This window comes from Typopeltis vanoorti, chromosome 24 (assembly GCF_054136105.1).
Source record: "Typopeltis vanoorti isolate ZY-2024b chromosome 24, IOZ_Tvanoo_1.0, whole genome shotgun sequence".
NCBI classification, from domain to species: Eukaryota; Metazoa; Arthropoda; class Arachnida; order Uropygi; family Thelyphonidae; genus Typopeltis; species Typopeltis vanoorti.
The window spans coordinates 54,072,274-54,094,586 of NC_143572.1; the positions used below are offsets into that span (position 1 = coordinate 54,072,274).

Sequence of the window (22,313 nt, forward strand, 5' to 3'; positions counted from 1 at the left end):
AGTTGCGGTTTGTTGTGGTTGGTGAATTAAATCAGAGACAGAGAAGTACAGAGCGGGTGCCCTTCCTCGATAAACCTTTGGACCCCTGGAGGTTTCACATAATAATAATAACAATAATATATTGCAAACTGCTACAACTATGGCGACATTCAACTAGTTCTACATTCACAAAGTATATGCAACTCTAATCAAACGGACACAGCAAATCAGAAACCTTTCAAGCCAGCATCTATCAAGTGGGATCTACCTACAGGAGTTGAGCTACTAAACTGAATGCAGCAAATGTAGCACAATGACCTTCTGATATGCTATTTAAAATTACACAAATTTAATCCAGATTTGCCAGAAAATTGTCTCTTCTGCGACCAAACAGAACAGTAGGCATGTCTATATAGAGTTCTGCCCCGCAAAATAACCAATTCATCCCTTCGAGAAACTGCAACCATCTACATTCAGAAATTGAAACAGTCAAACTACTTTACAGTTAAGTACTTTTCTCTTTAAAAATAAACAACCCTCGCCAGCACTTTCCCTTATTCTTGAGGGATCAAACAAGGATATCATCACACTGGTCAACTAGCCAATCAACTTTTCTTCAAAAATGATATCTCCAAACAAACCAGCAGAACTGAACATACATGAAAATAAAACTATTAACATAAAACTGATGACGTCACCATCATTATAGTGACGAAGCAAGTAGTCGATGAAGTACAGAGATTATATGCGCAAACTTCTGTTCAAATTAAGCTCTGCAAAATCTACAGACTTCTTGGTCTGGCAGACAAGTCTGGAGCTGACTCACCAATTCAATGTGCCAAAGCAGATAAAGGACAAAAATGCGTAGGCACCTTGGCAATATCCAAATATATAATATGTTGAACTGGACAGAACTCCACAACTGTTTCCAAGAGGTGCTACGAAAATTGAATCTCATACATTCAAATTCTTAATTTAGAGGAAGAGTCGTAAACAACTAGATGAGTGCAAGCGTGCTCCAGAGCGCCTTCAAAGTATAACACTCCCTGAAGTCTTTCTCCATCATATCCAGAAGTTGTTCGTACGTTTCTTCGGGAACAATACTAAGTAGAAAACTTAATCAGCTCTCTTCAAGTCATTCAGTAAGGAAGGCAATTGCTTGATTGCCCTTGAAAAAAAATCACATCTTTCAGGATATTGATTCTCACCAAGACAATTTAAATCAATCAGAGTTATGCAATACTTCCCGATTACATTATACACTCATTCACCCGAGGACTTACGCTGTCCAAAAAACTCCAAATGGTCAGCACTACACCATCACCCCCAAAACCATCTCATATTTACACAGGCGCATTAAAACGTTGAGAAAATACAGAATTTTATCACACACTGACGAGATCCAGAAGTTAGCTACTGTTTTTAAACAGAAACATAACAAGTCACACATTGGACCAGTACTTCCTTTTCTCCAAATGAAACTTTGCAGGAATAAGAATTATAAAGGACCTCCTGACCCATAACTTCAAGAGGAAAATGTACAGATGCCTACCAGTGAAAACCCCCGTGACCAAAGAGTAATATAAACAGCTGCCATTATAAAAGATTTTCCAGATTTCTCCATGCCTTGGGGAATCCGAATTACTCCTGTACACTCCGGCGAGCCTTCCTTTAATTTTCATTATCAAAAAACTCAACATCGCTTCTTCCTTCTAACATTAAGAAAATATTGGATTTCCTCATGTGAAGGCCTCCAACCTGAGCATTTGCATATCCATCCTGACATTCTTCATCACAAGCCTCACCATACAGGGTTCAATAGGATTTCCGATTGAAAACTGAGTGGCATAATCATGGATTGGAATAACATCTTGCCAATTTCTGCGAGCCTTCGAAATTTTAACTTAGTGAATGCGATCTATATGGTCGGGTTCGAGGCTACATTGTGGTCAGTGAATTTGGAGTTTGTGTAAAGTGGTATTTTTTATCTGTGGTATTGATTTTTCCATAGAAAATTAATGTTTTTTAGTATATTAGTGTGGATTTTCGTGTTTTTAGTATTTCATAACATGTTTTTTGTTAAGATATTGTTATGATAAATATAGTTCACAATGGTGGCAAAACTCACAAGAAAGGTAACGCTAAGAAAGTCAGCGAGGTCGCGAACAAGAAGGCCTGCCTAGCAAAGGAGGTTACTGAAAATGATAAATTTAGTTTAATCCTTTATCCAAATGTAAGCAAACGAAGTTTGCGCCTGAAGTAATTTCAGGGCTGAGGCAACTCGTGGTAAAGTTAGACCAAACTCTCATCACTCCTTGTTTCAGTATCTCCCATAATGCAAAGCATATTTCCTTGCGGATATGTATAATGCTATGCATTAAGGGAAGGGCCAGTACCCAGACCGCTTTCGACTTTTATTGAGGTCTCGACAGTGGGAACCAGACTCAGAAGTGGTGATACTAAGGCAGATGCAATAGGGAAGTCATATTTACCTATACGAGTTTTCAAAAGGCGTACCACCTTATTATTAAATTACTCTGCATTTAGAGAAAGATTAGAGCATTATTATTATTATTATTATTATTATTATTATTATTCCCGACACCTCCAAGGAGTCCGAAGACTCATCGCGGGAGGACACCTACAATCCTCTCTACACCCAACCTCTACTACGAATCATCTCCATCAACGCCATCTACCGCCCACTTCCAACACCACCACAACTAGTAATTTTTGTCTGTAAATTGCGTGTGTTCTGATGGTCCGATTTGTATGTATGCGGGATGAAAAACCCGAGTTTCCGGGAGAAAAAACCCTGCTACCTCCATATGAGATCGGCTAACTCACCTTCGATTGAAATCGACCAGATAAAGATTCCTCCCGTCGCGACGAGAATCGAACTTAGGCCTATTCCAATCGAAGGGCGCAATGTACCGTCGTTCTTCCAATTGCGCTACGGAGGCGCTTATACATGTCCGCAAGGAGATGTGCTTCGCATTATGGGAGATACTGAGAGAAGGAGTGATTAGAACTTGTTCCACCTTTACCACGAGTTGCCACACTCCTGAAGATACTTCATGCGCAAACTTTGTTTGCTTACACTTGGCTAAAGGATTAAACTAAATTTATTATAGTCTAACCATGTGGAAAAAAATTCTACCATCTCTCTCTAAATCCAGAGTAATTTAATAATAAGGTGGTAATAATAATTTAATAATAAGGCCTTTTGGCAACTCGTATAGGTAAATACAACTTCTCCATTGCTTTTCCCTTAGTATCATCACTTCTGGGTCTGGTTCCCACTGACGAGACCTCAATAAAGGTCTAAATCGGTCTGAATAGTGGCCCTTCCCTTAATGCATAGTATTATGCATCTCCGCAAGGAGACGTGCTTTGCATTATGGGAGATACTCAGACAAGGAGTCATGAGAGCTTGGTCCACCTTTACCACGAGTTGTCTTAGTCCTGATGATACTTCAAGCTCAAACTTTGTTTCCTCATCCTTGGAAAAAGGATTAAACTAAGTTTATTATAGTCTAACCAAGTGGAAAAAGACTTCCAACATCTTACTGAAAATGAATTGACCTTCAATATAGCGAAATTAACGAAGATTATCAGATAGATGACGGCGTGGAAGTGCAGAAATTCGAGGCGGCATTTCGATGAACATAGGGAGGCAAAGAAACTTATGGAGCAAAAAAGAAACATCGAAGTAAGTAATGTTATTTGTAAAAAGAACAATGTTATTTGGTATGGCGACTCTATCATAAAACATGCTGTTGATGAACTGGTTATAAATTCAGGATTTCCAGGCACTAAAATTAAAAAAAATTAAAAAAATAGCACATATAATGCAAAAAGAGATCGAGATCATAATTGTAGTATGTACTAACAAGTTATGTTTTGAGAGAGGACATGAAAGGGTTGTTAAAGCGGCGAAAGTGAAGCGAGAATGTGAAAATAGTAAGTATATTACTCGATATTATTCGAGGTAATACGATATTACCTCGTAAAAACGAATTAAGAAGAGGAACCATGATGGGAAACGATTCAATATGTAGGCTGTGTAGAAGGAATGGATGCGAGAGGGACAGCCTACACGTGAATACGATTGGTATCAGGAGGCTTGAAAAAATAATAGTTATAAAAATAATAAAAATGGTTACTAGTGAGAAGGATTTGGAGTTTGTATTCGTCCGGTTCAGACCCATCAATCATGTGCAAAGATGTCTATATCTATAAGGCATTAGAGAGAATAGAGATTTGCAAATGTCCAACGTGTCCTACAGACTGCAGCAGGGTATATAAAAGAACATGCAGATAGTTTATTATATCTATATACATATACAAGGAGTATCACAAACAAAAATGTAGAGTTTGTTGTTGCCTTGGTCAATATGTTGGGACTTCAGACCTGGTTGAACGGTTGCTAGTGATGAAAAAATGCACCATCAAACAAATCAAACAAATGTAATGCACCATCAAATAGGGAGGACAAATGTAATGCTGGAAGGTGTGTTTCCACTACTCATCATTAAACCGCTGGTAGAAGGTACGTCGTCAGTTCGATTCTAGTCGCCGACTTGAGGAACGTTTTCTAAGCCTTCTTATTACTTGTTTCCAAGTTAGTTGATCTCTGTGACGGACAAGCGAGGTTTTATCTAACAGAAACTCGGGTTTTTCGTCCTGGAAACTCAAGAAAATCGAACCATAGAACCCACAATATTTCAGATATTAAAAGTATTATCTGAGGGTTATAGGCCATCAGATGGCAGAACTTGTTGGAGCCGTCTCTTCACTGCCGGCCACTTAAATTAGTGATAGCCTTGGAAAATATATCTCTGATTAGCTACCAGTGAAGATTGAACACCACTCAATCTCCAATTATTATTATTATTATTATTATTATGATTATTATTATTATTATAAAATCAACTAACGCCTTTTATTCCCTAATAGGGAGTAGGCGAGTACTTTATACCCTATCTATCTTTTGGAGACTGAGTGGGCAGTTCAATCTCCACCGGTAGCCAATCAGAGATAGCTGGCCCATGTCTATCACTAATTATAGCAGCCACCGATGAAGAGGCTGGCAAATAAGTGCTGCCATCTCTTGGTACTTAATCCTAAGAAGATATGTCACTGTCTTAAATAACGTGGGCACTACGGTCTTCTTCTTATTATTATTATTATTATTGTGTGTGTGTGTGTGTGTGTGTGTGAGTGCGCGCGCGCGAATTTCTCAATCATAGATTTCGTAGCTTCCCAACACAGCAAAAAAAAAAAAACTAATACATAATAACCAACTGGTGTCATCCTCAGATAAGCTTACATATAAGCTTCGAGGATGAAAGCAAAGAAATTAGTTCTCATTCAAGATGTATCATATGTAACCAAATGCATATAATATACCTATCACATGAAAACTAATGTATGTAATGTATGTATTATATGTAAACCAACGTACGTAATGTAAATATCACAAGTAAACAAATGTAAGTAATGTATCATATGCAAACAAATGTAAGTAATGTATCATATGCAAACAAATGTTGTAATGTATATAAAATAATTGTAACAAATGTATGTAATGTATATAATAACTGTAACAAATGTATGCAAAGTAAAAAAAATTCTTTTAAAAGTAAATCATGAGTTTACACCGTATGTTTGTGAGAATAAGGAAATATAATATTTAGATTGCATATAAATATTACTGTATAATCACGCCTTTTGAAACTTGAAAAAAAAAAATAGTAAACCACAACATGTAATATTATACAACTATTTAACTCTGAACAATATAATTGTAAATTATTATTATGATTGTTATATATATATAAAACTGTTATCATCATTACTATTTAAATCTCATTATATGTAGCACAAAGTGATGAACCTTGTGTAATAATATACTGAATAGATGATTATTGTACATATGTAAATATTTGAACAAAAAAATTATTGTCGCAAGGCCTATGTAGCTCAGTGGAAGCCAGTCCACAGAAAGATAGAGTTATGGTTCGAGTCCAGTCACCAACTGGAGGAGCTTTTTTTCTAAGCCTTTCGTCGACCGGTTCCCGAGTTTTTTTTTTTTTTTTTTTTTTTTTTTTTTTTTTTAATTTAAAATAAAAGATCTTAGCTGATTATTATAATAGCAAATTCAATCATGTTTCTACTTCAAAATATTTCGTTTCATACTTAGTGATATAACATCACGCGGCATGTTCTAATTTCAACGATCTATTGTTAGTATTCTAGCTTGTATATTTTTTAAACTGTTCTTGTAATACCACCGACGATGGTCTGCTATTTCCAGACCGAAATATTTGGTTAAATAAATATCTTTCTTGTGATTACGTGATTATATCATTCACTTGTTTACCAGTCTCTTCATCGGTGGCTGCCTATAATTAGTAACAGACATTGGCCAGCTATCTCTTGTTGGCTACCGGTGTAGTTTGAACTGCCCACTCAGTCTCCAAAAGTAGATAGGGTTTGAAGGCCTTGCTTACTCCCTATAAGGGAATAAAAGATCTTAGCTGATTATTATTATCCTCCTCTTCATGTAGCTCAGTGGAAGTGGCATGTGCTGTCCATGGAGCTAGACCAGCTAAACAATAAGTGTCATAATTTTTATCCTAGTCACGTATTAGAGAAACGTGTTTTTTCTATCAGTTCTCAAGTTAGTCAATCTCTGGAACCTAAAAGCAGAGTTTTCCTCCCAGAAACTTCGGTCTTTTCGTTCAGTACACTTAATAAAATCAACCACGGAACCCACATCCGTTAGACCGTAATCATAGTGTTAGGCATCGAAAGATAGCAGCACTTCTTAACCGCCTTTCTTCACTGGATGCCATGTATAATTAGTGATAGACTTTGGTCAGTTATCTCCTATTGGCTACTAGTGGTGAATGAACTTCTCCCTGCACTCTCCAAAAGTTATGTAGGGCTAAAACGACCTCACCCCTATATGGGAATAAAAGGAGTTAGCGGATATTTTTTTATTAATAGAAATTCATACATAATGAGCAAAATACTTCACAATAATCCGTATTCTTTTCATGGAATTCTTTCTCTCCATCTTACTAATAACCAGGAAAAGCTCACTAATTGAAATAATAAAATCAGAAATGGAAAGTGCCAATCCTTACCCACATAGATATTGGTGGAACCAATTGCATATTGATTTCTTTCCAAAATAGTTTCAGAAAGTGGTCGCCTTTAGAGTATGAAAAGGCAGTAATGATACTTGAGAAATATAATTTTGTTTTGCCTAATTTTTTTCTACAAATAGTCTTACTGAAACAAAAATTGAAACCCTTCGACAAATTTTAGTAGATAATCAAAATGGCGAATTTAATTAAATTTCGCCATGCAGTGCAGTGCTTCTTATTAATATTTCTTTGCATGAGTTTGGAAATAATTGATTTCACTGAAATCAATATTAACTGCACGACTATCTTTTTGTGTCCACCCTAAATTTCGTACTGTATTTACTAGGAATGGTGTTATTGAAAAATAAATAAATAAAATTAATCCCCTAACACCATTGGTTTTCTATTGGGATTAGGTAAGGCCGTTTTAGCTTTACCTAACCTTTTGAGACTGAGTGGGCAGTTCAACTCAACTGGTAGCCAGTCAGAGATCACTTGCTCAAGATTATCACTAATTATAAGCTCCATCTAGCGAAGAGGGTGATAAATTTTGCCATCTCGTTATCACATAGATATTCGGGTTTTTTCATCGCATACAGACAAATCCACCTTTAGGACACAAGGAATTTACAGTCAAAATATACTAGTGGTGGTGAGCAGAAGATGGCGTTGGTGTAGTTGAGGGAGACAGAGTGTTGGAGAATAGTGCCCTCCCTCGATGAGTCTTTGGAATCCTTATAACAATAATGACATAGATATGAATATTGTGGTCAATTTTCATGCGTTTACGAGGATCCCGAATGGCAGTGCAAGTAGAGTTGAAAAAATCCCTCTAGTTGAGGACTAGATTCCGGTAACCTAGCGCTATGAATGCGCTACTTCCACAGCACAACAGGGTTACAGCAACTTTATTGCAATCTACAATTTCACCATATCCATTTTGACGTTTTTAATGTGACTTGCACCCACGAAAGGTTATAAAGCTACAGTACATCCGTACTATAAGCGAGCTAAGATTGTTTTTTCGATTTTTATAAATTATATAGATTTTTTTGTTTGAAAGTTATTGTTACGCAATCAGAAAATCCTGCTCTAGGGATCAATCATGGAACTTTTTTAGACCTGAAATAAATTGGGAGTAATTTCGCAATAGGCTGTGAAATTCACACACACACACCTTTTATTTCCAAAGCTGAATGGCAGTTTACTCCTAATTATTGAATATTGGGCAACCACTCTTTTCATAAGCATATGAGGAGGTGGGCATGGCAGACAACTGCTGTCAAGGCCGTCGCCAGATTAGATCGCGCACTGACAAACAATTAAATATCGCCCCAGATGGATTATAACACAAAAATATAAGAAAATCCCCAATTGCTATTTTGTTTTTATTACAAGAGACACATTAAAGCAAAACGATTACATAATAATAATATCAATTAAATGTTTGCTCTACGGGGATATCACACTAAAACTGTTTATAAGCTCTTCTAAACCAACCAACCAATCTTTCTCGGGTTATTGCTGTTCGCAAATAAGTTTTAATCAGTTTAATAAAGCGGTCAAAAACTTTGAAAAATCTTTTTCCGCACTTGCTACGCTAACAGGAATTGTTACCACAATATGGTTGAACGAGTAGCCTTATAAAGCCGCGCCGTGAGGCAGGCTGCCTCTATGCTACACTCTGTTGACGGTCCTGACTGCTGTCATCTCCAACCATAAGACTATATACTTTTGTTTGATATAGTGTGAGTCCTTTGGTGGATTTTCTTTATATATTGGGTTGAAAACTGTAGTTTTAGTGAAAAAATTCCTATTCCTGCCCCAGAATCGAATACATTGGAACCGACTGAAAGAAAACTAAGAAAATTCTCTTTGGTGAACAGAGTCGAATTCACAATATTCTTTCTTCTGCCATTCTTGCACTGGGAAGTAACTTCCATTTCTATAGATAAAAACACACATACTGGCTAGATTGGCTTTATGGTTATCTTATTCGCTTTCCAGTCAAGATTCTGTGGTTTGAGTCCTGTGTGGACATGAATGTTCATGACTTTTTTATTTAGAAGATGAATTTCCTCTCACACGTTGCTTATTGGAGGTCAGGAGTGCCTTGAAAAAAGAAGGCCTATATCTGGAACCATCAAGAGTGTGTCTGGATTATGTAATAAATGAATAAATGAAAATGAATATAAATGAATAAACTTTATATATATATATATATATATATATATATATATATATATATATATATATATATATATATATATATATAAAATACGTTAAAGATACCAAGAAATTTTATACTTAGTTTTAATCCTTTTCCCAAGTAAGCAAAACAAAGTTTGGCATGTTACATATATTCACGTCTAAGCTACTTGTATATAGAGGCTAATGACTTCGTATCACATGGCTTAGTGTGTATGCCATAATGCAAAGCACCCCTCTTTCAGGCATGTATAATACAATGCATAATTGGAAGGGCGACTACCCAGACCGCTTTCGACCTTTATTGACGTCTCTTCAGTGGGAGCCAGACACAGAGAGATACCAAGGTTGAAGTAATTCAGAAGTCATATATATTTCATATACAAGTAGAAAAAAGGTACTTGACCTTCTTAATAAAAATCTCTGGATGAGAGAAAGATGTTGAAAGTTTTTACCTTAGGAGTAAAATCCATAATTTACACCCAAGGTAAAAAGCTTTCTACATCATTCTCTCATCCACTGAGGAGATCTCAATAAAGGTCGAAACCAAAACTCTTGGTAGTAGCTCTTCCCATTATGCATTGAATTATACAAGCCTGAAAGAGGGTGTGTTTGCATTATGGGATACATACTAAGGCAAGTGATATGAAGTCGTTAACGTCTATGTACAAGTAGCTTAGACGTGAATATATTTCACGCGCAAAACTTTGTTTTGCTTACTTGGGAAAAGGATTAAAACCAAGTATAAAATTTCTTGGTATTCTTAACATATATATATATATATATATATATATATATAAAAGTAATAAATATATAATATATATAGGTAAAAAAACTTTCTACATCTTTCTTTCATCCTGAGATTGTTATTTAATAAGTCAAAGCACCTTGTGGCAATTTGTATAGGTAAAATTTATAAGTTCTGCAATACTTCAACCTTGGAAACTCAGGGTCTGGCTCACACTGATGAGATCTCAATAAAGGTCGAAATCAGTCTGGGTAGTTGGGTAGTGCCCTTCCATTAATGCATAGCATCATACATGTCCGCAAGGAGATGTGCTTTGCATTATGGGAGATACTAAGGAAAATGATCAGAGCTTACTCCACTTTTACCAAGAGTAGCCTCAGACCTGAAAATATTTCAGACACAAACTTGACTTACATTATTGTTTGTTTACTTGGGTAAAAGGATTAAAACCAAGGTTATATAAAATTGCTTGGTATCTTTAACGTATAGTATAACCAAGGTAAAAAACTATATATATATATATATATATGCAACTCATGGTAAAAGTAGAATAAGCTCTGATCACTATTCTTAATATTTACCCTTAATGCAAAAGCACATCTCCTGGAGGAGATGTATGATGCTTTGTATTAAAGGCAAGGGGCCACTACCCTGACAGGTTTATTTTACCTTTATTGGGGTCTCATCAGTGGGAGGCAGGCTAGAAATACCAAGATTTTAGTAATACAGAGCTTATAAGTATTTTACGCCTTTAATACAAAGCATCATACATCTCCTCCACGAGATGTGCTTTGCATTAAGGGTAAATATTAAGATTAGTGATCAGAGCTTATTTTACTTTTACCATGAGTTGTCTTAGTCTTGCACTACGTGCAGGGTCAGCTAGACTTGCAACACTTTCATCTTTTAAGTGTAAAAGAAATGTTTATCAGCGCTTTATCCATTTTGTTATACATTAAAAACTGTATATATTACACTGCTCATTGGGAATAACTTTTCATAATCCTTTAGAATGTGTAGTATTCACAGCGGTTCTTTCTCACCTTCCAAGATCCCCAATGATAAGTATGCAATAAGCATTTTTTTCCCCATTATTTGTCTTCCAACTACCGTAGCGTACTTCATTTGTTAGTGCCCTCTATTGAGGAAATGTTGCATGTGACGTTTTTCCGGTTAATTGTAAATGATAATATCTGAAGAACCGTATGGGTATTATTAAATAATTGCTTTCTCGCGCGGCGTGTTCTGTAGCTGATTTACGTCTGTGTTTTATGCTATGTAATTTTGTAATTTCCAGAGGTGATATGTATGAGGAAAAAATATTTAAAATTCCATGTTTTTGATAAAATGTGCAGACCGATATCTATGAACTGGCGTGTTTGATTCAATGGATATGTGGTCACGAGTTTATTGTAAACAGTTTTCCACTCTTTGCTTGTGTCAGTGGATTTAATGGTTTTAAATTACAAAAATTTGAGGTTGTTAAAAAAACTCAACGGTGTATCCAGGTGATGCATTATCTTGTGGGATGATAATTGTATTAACGGATTACACATGTAGAATTACGTAGGTATTGTTTTTCCCACTCCCAAGTTCTACAACCGTTTAATGTATAGTAAACTCATCTGAGTAAAATGTCTTGTATCTGCCGAACAGCATACATAAAAAAGGAAAAAAAAAAGTAGTTACTAGAGTATTAGAATATATATATATATATATATATATATATATATATATATATATATGACTAAATAAAACGCATACTTTTCCCGCTGTTATATTGCATTTTTTTTTTGTTTTGTTTTTAATACTAACCTTTTATTAAGCATGTTTGAAAGAATTATTATTACTTCCATTATTTTGACACCTCTACGAAGTCCCAGGATCATCGCCGGAGGCTAGTGAACACTCTGCATATCCGTTATACTCGTTAAATGTATGTTTGCCTGCTATCTGCATATGTTCAAAATTCGACTTTACTCTACATTGCAAAAGAAGAGAGAGAGCGAGTTTCACGCTACCCAAGTTTGGGTAGCGTGCTCCAAACACCTTCCTTCTTGGGCTATCCCACTGCCTGATAGATTTCCGCAAACACGGATATTATATGCGGAAGTAGTTATTATTAGATTTCATCATCCTTGATAACTTTTATGTTACTAATAAATTATTTCATTTGATGAAAATTGCCCAAAGTTCATGTGATCAACTCCGTGCATACATACTGGAGATTTCTAAACCTATATAAAATACAGCATTTCCTTGTATAAGCAAAGTAAAAATAGTGAAAATGAAGGATTGGAATATAGAGTTAGAAGGCTTATCTGGAAAGCTATTAATATAAAAGATATCAGTCATCCCCCTTATGGTACATCCAGGAATTTGATTATATGAAAGATATTAATTCATCATTGTTATAGCCAGATGATCATTGGCAATACCAAAGATTTTGAAACTAGTTTCAAAATTTACTGGAGAACTTATGAGAATGAAAACAGTTGCCTGGTTTGAATTAATTAATAGACAGACTCGGAGATCATGCCGAAACCCACCACTTGATAACATAGCAATTCCGCATCAGAATTAATGTATGTTCAAAAGCTAGAAAGCCATATATTTCCTAAATGAACCCCCAGTAGATGTGTACATAAAGTATTAGAATGTAGAACCCAAAAAAAACTTCAGTCTGGCAAGTTATTAACTAAGGCTATTACTAATTCATTGTTATAACAGATAGAATTAAACTGAATTCCATCATAACATGGTGGATTAAACATATTCTTCTTATTAATAACTTTCCATATTGAAAGCTCTTGGCAGCATACGTAGAGCCTAAAATATTCAGGTGCCAAGAGCTTTCTTATGAAAGATATAACTTTCTGATGTGGTATACAAATAAAAGGCAAATATATAAGCTCCTGACAGACTCAGTCTCTTAAGTTTCAGTGCAAACCAAAGTATTTTCACCAAATGTTTTATTCTCATAGGCGCTCTGGTAAATTGGGAAAATTTTTAGTTTCAGTTCTATCTTGCTATAGCAATGATGGACTAATAATATCCTTCATGTTAATAGAGAAAATGTTTATAGTAAATTAATATATTAAGTAAAATTCATTGAAGTCTAACTAACAAGCACACCCTAGAAATAGATGATCAGTAATGATTATTTATGTTTATTTATTTTATTGTGAAGCAGAAGTCTATTGGACAAGCTAACATAAAAGTTACAACTACCAATAAAGGTTCAGTGATAATTTGTTGATTGAGCAGAGATCTCTCTCTTGTAATGATTCTGATTTGTTAGAGGTTTGTTAATAATTTATTAGCTTTCACAAATAAGTAATTGTTTCTCAACAAACTGCTAATGAATTTTGAAATTTGTTAGACCATCCTCTGAAAATCTTTGCTTATTGGGAATGTAAATAATCTAATTGTTTAGTCTACTGAAAGTTAAGTATGCTGTTTCAGCTGAAGTAATGGCCATTATTTTCTTAAGCATGACACATTTTTGTCTTAATTTTACCCAAAGAAGTGGGAGGAAAAGTTTTCTTTCCCTTGATTATCATGTTTTTCTCCCTGTCACATTGGACTCCCATCATATTATTGAGAGGAATATTTCTAAGTAGTACTTAGTTAACTAGCCTTATATGAAGATAGCATTTTTCCTTGAAATTTCAGATCTTTATTTACAATTTACAGACATACCAAGAACAGTTCACTCATGCCTTCTTTGATGTTCATGCATCAGAAAAAAAACCTCAGCTAGCTTGGATATTAACAGTTTTTCTGCTTCTGATGGTATTCCAAATCCCCCCCCCTCCTGTCAGTTGTGCTGCAGATGTAGCACACATCTTTACAAATCCTTCGTGCTTGCTTTAGCATCTACCCTACAACAGAGGTAAGCCTAGTATGGAGACTTGGATGTCAATGTTTAGTAGAAAACTCATCTATAGATAATTAACTTAATTTGTTTAGTTAATTAGATTGCTAAGCCAATATTTTGCCTTGGTCACTAAGGCATCTTCATAGGCACAAATAAATACAATCCAAAAACTTAAACTTTATAATCTCAGGATTACCAAAAATGCATAAAAACAGAACATACTTTGAGACCCATGGTGGACAGAATCAGTTCCCCTACTTATAAAGTGGCCAAACACCTCACCCAAAAGCTTTTTCTTCTCTCATTAAAAGCCACACTTCCTCTCCTGTTATTAACTTTATGCACTTCAAATCTTGCTTGTCAGACTGGATCCTTAAAAATACTAAAATTAAGGTCCATTTTGTCATGCCTCCCTGTTCACTAATACATCCTTAAAAGAAACCTTTGAACTAATTCCAACTCTTTTCCCTGAAATATCAGCCTTATTCAGTTTGACCATGAACTCAAGCTGTTTTATGTGGCAAAGAAAAATCTACAGATTGCTTGTAGCTCTTCTGTCTACAGAAAACTTACCAATGCTGGATGGTATATACCTAGCAATGGTGCTATTAAAATCTTAGCATATTGATCTAGAACTATTTGCTCAGACCACACTAGTCTCTTACAAAAGCCAGTCATATTCATGACACTTCAGTCACTGGCTTTCCTGTTCACAAAAAAAAAAAAAAACACTTTGAGACCCCCCCCCCTTTCAAAAAAAAGATCCAGAACACACACATTGCTATTCCCTGTGTCTGAGACACCTTAGACAAAATTTTGCAGGTTTTTAAAGGTATGACATACAGACCTCCTTCAGAAACCTGCAAAATTTTGTCTAAGGTGCTCCAGACAATGGATTTTTTGGGTTCTGGATCTTGGGTGGGGGGGAGAAAGAGGGGTGAGGCTCAAAGTGTTTTTTTATTTTTTATTCTGTGAACAGGAAAGCGAGTGACTGAAGTGTCATGAATATGACTGGTTTTTGCAAGAGACTAGTGTGGTCTGAGCAAATAGTTCTAGATCAATTTGCTAAGATTTTGTATCAAGAACATCTCCATCATCTAGACTATCCTGGGAGATATATATACATATATATATATATATATATATATATATATATAGCATCCCTTTTTTTTTTGCAGACTTTTGTATTTTGGAAAAATAGGAAGAACTGTCAATATCCACAGAGAAGCTGTCTATTACCTGCACTATACCTATTCTAAAGTAGCATGATATGCCATGGGTACAAATCACCAGATCCAGTGGAACAAAACCTCCTTTTTACACAGTAGCAGATATAAATTGCTGAGATTATTTGTAGAATTTGTCACAGCATTGCCTTATTCCCCAAATCTGAACACATTTGGATGCCTCACTTTACTTAAAATATTGAAGACCATTATCTTTGAGACCTTCAAGTTTCCATCACTGTACTGATAGAGGGCACAGTTAAACTGTAGGATACTGCTTTTCATATTCTTTGTTTGCCTTCCTGCTACTGTGCCTGTATCTACATGTTTAGTTGAATTGCTTTGGAACCATGGTGAAATATTGCAGTAGTAATTTATTAGCTAAATAAATTTAGTTAGTAATTATTATCTTTAGATATGTGAATGTGTTTTCTCCATTAAACATCAACACGAGAAGTAAGCCTATGTCAGCCATCAAACTGTTGTCCATTGCCCTCAATTCATTTCTCTCCAAAAATTATAGAAAGGATTATCCACAGCCAACTTTTTCTGCTACCTAGAGTCCATGAGTTAGTGATCACATCATCATTATGGATTTTTTCATGCTACATCTACAGCAGATTTAGCCATCATTACCCACCTTTAGATATATTTCATGAAAGGTTTGAAGGAAGTCATGACTTTTGACATTTCTAGTGCATTATTGTTTGATCAGGTCTGGTACAGGGACCTGCTTAGCAAACTTATGATCTTATGCTCCGCTTCTGTCTTTTGCAATTGGGTAACCATTCCCTCTCTGTCTGCTCATTTTTATCATGTATCTTCTTCTTCTTACGGTGCTATCTTCTATCGAAAGTCAGCGACCATCTTGGTGAACAAACTGCATTCTTGCGTTAATCTGAGCAGGTATGCTGCTCTTTCCTGTCCACGTCGTAATGTTGTCAAACCAAGATATTCTTTTTCTTCCTCTAGTTCTTTTGCCATCAATTCTTCCTACCAAAATAGTGTTAAAGTTGGTATTTGCCATTTCTCATGATGTGGCCAAGATATATTTTTTTGTTTCTTGATTGTTTGTATGAGATCTTCGGCTTTGCCAATGGATTTTAAGACATCATCATTGGTAAATTTTTCTTTCCATGATATCTTTAGCATTCTTCTATATAGCCACAGCTCAGATGCTTCGATTTGTATCATGTATAGTAAATTCTTTAAATTAAAGATGTGCCAAAAAATTATATTCTTGGTTTTATCCTTTATCAAAGGGTAAAGTGAAGTAACTTCACAACTGGGCTACTTGTATACAGTGGTGCACTCAGGATTTAATCTTATGGAGGGGGGGGGGCTGAGTTGAGTAGACGATTTGAGAATACACACTGCGTATCGCAATCGCATACAACCTATGACTGAACATCTGCAATACTTGGTCTGCCCGAGCACTACGTTGTTTGCCTTGTGTTCACAGCACCCATGATTCCCTAGAACTATAGGGTATTCCCACCTTATGTGACTGCTAATTCATAAGTAGTATAGAAATAGAAGACACGACAGAACATAAATAAAAAAATTCACGTGCAAACTTTGTTTGCTTACAGTTGGATAACGGATGAAACCAAGAATAAATTTCTTGGCATCTTTAATTTATAGTATAACCAAGTGAAAAAAAACTTTCAACAAATCAATTATTTTCTTCCAGTTCTGCACCAGTGCCAAAGTGTCTCATTGCTCTGTACTTTAATTTATGCTCTTCCTTTCTCCTGATGTTTTCTCACTAACCTGAAATACCATCCATAGTTTTGCTGATGACAGTACACTGCATTTGTCTTCTTTATTGGGTAACCTTTTTAGTGTTCACTCATTTCAGGCTTTGAAACTTCCATTATCAATTACATTTCTCCAGTGAGACAATCTGAGGTATGCTGATGATACAGTACTCCTTTGTAATGACATTGAAGAACTAGGACTAATTCTTGAGAAAGTTAACAAGATCAGTAATAACAGAGGACTTCAACTGAATCCTTGCAAGACAAAGATTATGGTTCTCAAAGAAAATACAAACAGAGAATCTCTTGAGAAACAAGTGTACCTTAATGGAGAAAGAATTGAGGAAGTCAACAAGTTTGAATACCTGGGATCCATTATTAATGTGAAGAATTGCTGTTCAGAAGACGTCAGAAAAATGTTAGGAATGGCTAAAACAACAGTGACCTGTCTAAAATCTGGAAGGATGGATCTATCTCCATGGGAACAAAGTTGAGGATTTTGGATGCAATTATTTTTCCAACAGTGAACTTATGGATGTGAGACTTGGAACCTAAAGAAGTCAGATAAGAAATGGATATATGCTTTTGAGGTGTGGTGTTACAGAAGACTGTTGAGGATATCATATACTGAAAGCCATACAAATGAATGGGTGTTAGAAAAGATCAGTAGAACTTTAAGGCTCCTTAAGGATATTGACAGAAGAAAGTTAAAATATTTTGGACACATAGAAAGGATGGAAGGGGGACTTCTCAGAACAATAATAGAAGGTAAAGTTCCTGAAAAAAGAGGCAGGGGCAGACTATCAATAAGATGGATGGATGGATGGTGTGTGTGGGGTGAACATAGAGTGAGACAAGGACAACCTGGTGAATTTTCATGCTACCAAAACATAATTCTATCTTATTGCAGAAAGTCTCGCATTACTTCCTCCTTATTTTTTGATTATATGCAGATCTCCAAGGAAGATGAAATTTTACTTCCTTGACTGATCTGTGTTGCTAGCCTTTTCTTTCCCAAGCAAATCACATTGCAGATTTCTCAGTCTCCGACAAGTTTGGTGTTGTCTTCAAGACAGTTCTCACCTGCATAATTTCTGACACTATACAAACCACAGATCTGCCATTATCTTTAACTTTAGGATACAGTTATCACATTTGGGATGGTGTATTAAAAACCTCTCTAAAAATGCATGATACTATCCATAATGATTTTCCTGTATATTATTTACTTGTAGAGCTGATTCCTCTTTCCCAGACTTACTCCATTTTCTTTCTCATAGGTTGTTCTGTTTCTGTCTTATTTTTAGATATTTTGATGGGCACTCTTCTGTTGAACTGGCTGCTGTCATTTCTTCAATTTCTTCTGAGTCTGCCCAAACAAGAGCAGCTAGTCAATATTCGTATGCAGTCTGACTTCAGACTTGTCAAACCAACTTCTTATCCCCACTCTTTCATTCTTTCCAATCTTTATATTTTCACTTGCTGACAGATGGCACTAATGTATTACAGTTTTGCAGATTCATGTGTGGATTTGATATATATTTTAAAAGGTTGCCACATTGTCCTAGTTCTTCTTATTGTGCTATCTTCTATCGAAGGTCAGCGACCATCTTGGCAAACAAACTGCGGTCTTGTGCTAATCTGAGCAGTTGAGCACTGCTCTTTCCTGTCCACGTCTTGATGTTGTCAAACCATGATATTCTTTTTCTTCCTCTAGTTCCTTTGCCATCAATTCTTCCTACCAAAATAGTTTGTAGAAGTTGGTATTTGCTGTTTCTCATGATGTGGCCAAGATATGATGTTTTTCGTTTCTTGATTATTTGTACAAGATGTTTAGCTTTGCCAATGGATTTTAAGACCTCTTCATTGGTAATTTTTTCTGTCCATGATATCCTTAGCATTCTTCTGTATAGCCACATCTCAAAGGCTTCGATTTTCTTGATGGTTGTCGCCTTCAATGTCCATGTTTCAACTCCATAGAGCAGAATAGACCACACGTAACATTTCAGCATTCGGCATCTGACTTCCATGTTTAGGTCTTTATTGCAGAATAGTGTTCTCATTTTCATGAAGGACTGCCGTGCAACTTCAATCCTTGTCTTTATATCTATTTCTGGATCCCACAGTTCATTAAGTCAACAACCAAGATATTTATATCTTGACACTTGATCAATATTTTTCCCATTGAGTGTCAGTTTCATTGATGAAGCTGGATGTTTGCTGATGATCATGTATTTTGTCTTGTTGATGTTTATATTTATTCCCATTCTTTGGCTTTCTATGTATATTCTGTCAATGAGTTTTTGGAGATCCATAATGTTATCTGCAATTAGCACGGTGTCATCTGCATATCGTAGGTTGTTAACAATCTTTCCATTTATTGTGATTCCCTCTGGACATTCTTCCAATGCTTTTTTAAAGATCACCTCTGCGTATATCTTGAACAGGAGTGGTGAGAGTACACATCCTTGTCTCACTCCTCTTTTGATGTTAATATCACTGGTGGTAATGTTGTCTAATTGAACGGTAGCTGACTGATTCCAATACAGATTTGTTATTAGTCTTATGTCTTGTTCATCTAGCCTTGTTTGTTGAAGGACTTCTATTAAGTTAGTGTGTCTGACTTTGTCGAATGCTTTTTCAAAATCTATGAAACACATAAAGACAGATTTCTGTTTTTCTATGCATTTTTGTATCAATATTTGGGTACAGAAAAGGGCCTCTCTAGTACCAAAACCATTCCGAAAGCCGAATTGTGTTTCACTTAGTTTCTTCACTTTTTCTATAAATGCGATTCTGAATTACTTTCAAAAATATTTTTAATGTTTGGCTCATTAGACTAATAAGTCGGAAGTCACCACAGGAATTCGCTTTGGGTTTCTTTGGGATAGTGATAAATGTAGATTTGAGCCAATCTGATGGAAATTCATCACTTTCATATATTTCATTAAATAGTTTTTCAAGAAGTTTGATGTTATCTGGTTCTATTAATTTTAAAAATTCTGTTTGCACACCATCTGGTCCACTGGCTTTTCCTGTTTTACTTGTTCATATAGCATTCTCTATTTCGCATTTCATGATTGCTGGTCCTTGAATGTTATCTTTTATATTTATAGGCTTCAGTCTAGTATCATTGAAAAGTTCTGTTACATACTTTATCCAAATCTGTGCTCTATTCTCTTCTAGAACTATTTTTCCATTTTCGTCTCTTAGAGACACTATTTGCTTTTTCCTCAGTTTTCCGGAAATTTCGTTGATTGTCCTAGTTACTTTGGCATAATTTGCCAACCAGCCAACTGCATTCCCCTCTTACTTGAGATGTGGTTGGTTAGTTGCCATGTTTCTCTAAATTTATCAAGAGCCTCTGTAGCTCGGTTGGTGTCACTGATACCCTCTGATTCAAAAGATCTGGGTTTGAATTCTGTCTGGGATGCAGAGAACCTTCATTAACTTTGTCCCGTACGATGTATAGAGGACAATGTAAATTTAGACTATACAATGGCATCGAATCAATATTGGAAATATATTGATAAACTAGTTAGTTTTCAGTATTTGTATCTAATATATCTAAACAAAACTACTCAGTGTTGTTTGAGTTAAGGACTCAATACCTTACCTTGTTTTAATTTAATTTTTTAAAAATGTATATCCTCTTTAAAAAATTTTAATTTTTGAAGTCAGGGAAAAAAAGTTCACTTTACATTACAAAGAAAGTAGATACATTGAATCATTTTAAAGCCCAGTTGGATGAGCTTTGTGTGCAATAGTGTGTACCTCCCACAGCTAGTCTCTTGACCCCATGGAGGTCATATGTTAATAATGATTGTGTGTTAATTTCCCATTATCTGGGTGACAACTTACAGTGTTGTCCATGTTCAGAGTTCTTCGGTTTGAAGAATGGGCCCAGTGCTTTATTTATTGCAAAGGCAAGCTATACTTAAAATTGTAAACACATACACTCTAACCAACATCCCTACATATATAGTTTTTTTTTTTTTTTTTTTTGCAATTTTTCTCCAGTTTAGTAGTTTTGTTAATAGCTATTATTTGTCCTTGAAGTGTAAGTCTGTGATATCTGAATCTGTTGAAAACAAAGCTGTGAATTGACAGCTGGAATGGTTCTCTTCAAAATGAGCATTTCATCAGATATGAAAGGGATAGCAGAAATTTAATGATTATAAGAATAGTTGGTTCCTTTCAAGTTTTTAGTGTTATGTTTGAAAAATAACTTAAGATATCAGTAAATGATGATAAAAAGAAAGTCTACTGCAATGAGTTCTCAGACTCCATGGAGGTGCCCATATAGTAATAATAATTACCATTATGAAATCAAATAATAGGCATCAGGAAATGTGCATTAAAATATAAATCTTGATGTGATAGATGGAAATAAGTTAAGTATAAAATACCTATCAACTTATTTTGGATTTTTTATGTATTTTATTTACCCCTATCAGGTCATAAGTTGTGGTATTTTAAATATCATAACTGGCAACTTATTCGAGAAGTTTATTCACAATCCTACTTCTCTAAAATATAATTTATACAAAATTATAAATAAAAATGGAAGGGTAATTCTTTTTTTTCTTTTTTTTTTTAATCACTTGTGACATTCTTCTCTCTCTCTCTTCTGGTTATTATTTCCCTTTGCATTCCTGAAAATGAAAAGGCTTTGATTTTTCATTACTGCATGTATAGGCAAATAAAAACAATCTGAGGGAATTATAAAATAGGCCAGTGTGATTTGTTTTTTGTTAAAGGAAAAAAAAGCCTCTGAATAATACATTATAAAGAAAGTAGGCAATCAATAGGAGCCAAATGAGATAGAGGATTTTGTTACTACTACTTTTTTATTTATTTATTTTTTTACCCTTCTTTTCCTGCTGTTGATATGGAATACAAGTTTGAAAATACAAAATAATAATAAAAAATTTAAATACTCATATCAAACTAATGCTCTTATCAGAAGAATATCTAAAAATTAAATTATCTTTCATGATTCCAGGTTTGAAGGAAGATATTAAAGTGGGTTTGCAGGCAATATTGAATTAGGGAGAGTAATTGCAGAGCATCTTGATGTGATATCATTTTGAGAAGATTTGAGCAGTCTTATAAGTGTGGGTGACATTTCAACTTGAGGTTTGTATTTTATCTAAAGGAAATGGAGTGCATTGTATACTGTGTTGAATTTAGGTTCAAGAAAATTGGCATGGGATCTTGGGATGGATGTTGAAGTGTCAGGTGACTCGAAAGTTTGAGTTGGCACATTGTTCTCATAATGTGATGGATGCTAACAGGTTAGATAGAGATAGTACCATTGTATAAGGCAGTGACTAGATCTAAAGATAAGCAAAA

At 35.1% G+C, this 22,313-nt stretch overlaps 1 protein-coding gene across 4 annotated transcripts in view; it reads left to right on the top strand.

Annotated features, from left to right (window-relative positions):
* Positions 1-22,313, top strand: part of Uvrag (UV-resistance associated gene) — a 247,078-nt gene that overhangs the window by 28,273 nt on the left and 196,492 nt on the right. For 2 of the 4 annotated variants that reach the window (XM_090413517.1, XM_090413520.1), the window contains exon 1: positions 11,383-11,658. The exons of 1 other annotated variant lie outside the window; for it this stretch is intronic. The gene's annotated coding sequence lies outside the window, so the exon portion shown is untranslated. Of the gene's footprint in view, positions 1-11,382; positions 11,659-21,963; positions 22,098-22,313 lie in introns of those variants that run through there. One more of the 4 variants, XM_090413518.1, reaches the window with a different exon arrangement.